The following is a 2,500-nucleotide window of genomic DNA, read 5'->3' as shown; positions in this document are numbered from 1 at the left end:
TCAAGAGTTTGAACTGAAAGTATTTGATTAGAATCATATGAAATTCTAATTATCTATCTCGTCTGTGTGATTAGATTGATGTTAATTAATCAATGAATAACCCATATTACCAATCCTTTGAGGACGTTCGAACATAAGGCCTCCAATGATAATGGCCGTTCTCATTTAAGAATACGTTAACAAAGAGGAGTCTTTGTAACTAGTATTTCGTCAAAGGTGGTTAATAATATTAGAATTAGTTTCATTTACAACTAATTCATATTGAAATTAGTTTTAATACACATAATTCATATTAAAATTAGTTTTAATACAATAATTCATATTAGAATTAGTTTCATTACACCTAATTCATTTCAAAATTAGTTTTAATACACATAATTCATAGCCAAATTAGTTTCATTACACCTAATTCATATCATTATCATCATCTATACCATTCTCTTCTTTAAAATAATAATAATAATAATAATAATAATAATAATAATAATAATAATAATAATAATAATAATAATAATAATCCATGTTGGAACCCTTGGGCTTATAGCATCCTGCTTTTCCATCTAAGGTTGTAGCTTAGCAAATAATAATAATAATAACAATAATAAAAATAATAATAATAATAATAATAATAACAATAATAATAATAAATTTTATTCATTTCCTTACTTAATTTCCTCACTGGGCTATTTTTTCCTGTTGAAGCCCCTGGGTTTATAACATCCTGCTTTTCCAACTAGGGTTGTAGTTTAACAAGTAGTAATAATAATAATAATAATAATAATAATAATAATAATAATAATAATAAAGTTTATTTATTTCCTTATTTAATTTCCTCACAGAGGTATTTTTCCCTGTTGAAGCCCCTGGGTTTATAACATCCTGCTTTTCCAACCAGGGCTGTAGCTTAGCAAGTAGTAATAATAATAATAATAATAATAATAATAATAATAATAATAATAATAATAATAATAATAATAATAATAATAATAATAATAATAATAATAAAGTTTATTTATTTCCTTATTTAATTTCCTCACAGAGGTAGTTTTCCCTGTTGAAGCCCCTGGGTTTATAACATCCTGCTTTTCCAACCAGGGCTGTAGCTTAGCAAGTAGTAGTAATAATAATAATAATAATAATAATAATAATAATAATAATAATAATAATAATAATAAAGTTTATTTATTTCCTTATTTAATTTCCTCACAGAGGCATTTTTCCCTGTTGAAGCCCCTGGGTTTATAACATCCTGCTTTTCCAACCAGGGCTGTAGCTTAGCAAGTAATAATAATAATAATAATAATAATAATAATAATAATAATAATAATAATAATAATAATAATAATAATAATAATAATAATAATAATAAAGTTTATTTATTTCCTTATTTAATTTCCTCACAGAGGTATTTTTCCCTGTTGAAGCCCCTGGGTTTATAACATCCTGCTTTTCCAACCAGGGCTGTAGCTTAGCAAGTAATAATAATAATAATAATAATAATAATAATAATAATAATAATAATAATAATAATAATAATAATAATAATAACCTCTCCCATTCTCTCTCCCCTCCAACAGACATCGAATGCATCAAGATCGTGGAGATGCACGTCCCATCGCCGGTCATGACCGGCGATACGGTTCGCCTACAATGCGACTACGACCTCCAATCAGACGTACTGTATTCTCTCACGTGGTGGCGCGAACAGAAGATGTTCTATCAGTACAGTCCGACCTCCAGCAAGGAGAAGTCGAAGTTCGACTCCCATGGGATCGATGTTGACGTGAGTATAGAAAGAGTTTACGATAATGGGATCGCCTGTTGAAAGTTCGGCGAATGCCGGGGGTGCTGATAATACCAAGGGACCCGTTTCAAACTTGGTGTTCAGATAGAAGTGTTTGGGGCTTGTTTCTTTTATTCTCTGCGGATGAATTAGTTATGTTTTGTGCCGTGTTTATGCCTTACTAGTGTACACGATCCGTCAAAAACTACCGAGTAGTTGTAGTCGTATGTCTGGCAATGCCATTGAGTGTGACAGGAAAGATATTCATATAGAAGTATTTTTAATCTGTTTTTAGCTTGGTATTAATATAAGCTCTTTAGACATGTTTTTGTTTTTTATTCCCTGCAGATGTATTAGTTCTGTTTTGTACCATGTTTATGCCTTACTAGCGTACGCGATCCGTCAAAAATTATAACGAAATATTTAGATAGATATTGGCAAACACAGATTCAACCCTTCCCACCCCCCTTCTCATTTCCCAACTGTTAATATCAGGGTAACCCCCACAGGGGTATGACTACTCTCTCTCCCCCTATCCGAGGGACCGGGGATCGCATAGGCATGCGTCAGGCAATGCCAATCAACATGACAAGAACGATATATATATATATATATATATATATATATATATATATATATATATATATATATATATATATATATATACATATAAGTAGTAGTAGGTTGGCCAGGGCACCAGCCACCCGTTGAGATACT

General features: G+C 30.4%; 1 pseudogene; it reads left to right on the top strand.

Annotated features, from left to right (window-relative positions):
- LOC137622054 (uncharacterized) overlaps window positions 1-2,500 on the top strand; it is a 181,445-nt pseudogene that overhangs the window by 8,982 nt on the left and 169,963 nt on the right.

This window comes from Palaemon carinicauda, chromosome 2 (genome assembly GCF_036898095.1).
Source record: "Palaemon carinicauda isolate YSFRI2023 chromosome 2, ASM3689809v2, whole genome shotgun sequence".
Lineage (NCBI taxonomy): Eukaryota > Metazoa > Arthropoda > Malacostraca > Decapoda > Palaemonidae > Palaemon > Palaemon carinicauda.
Note: the sequence above shows the minus strand (reverse complement) of the source record. Positions and strands in the feature narration are given on the sequence as shown.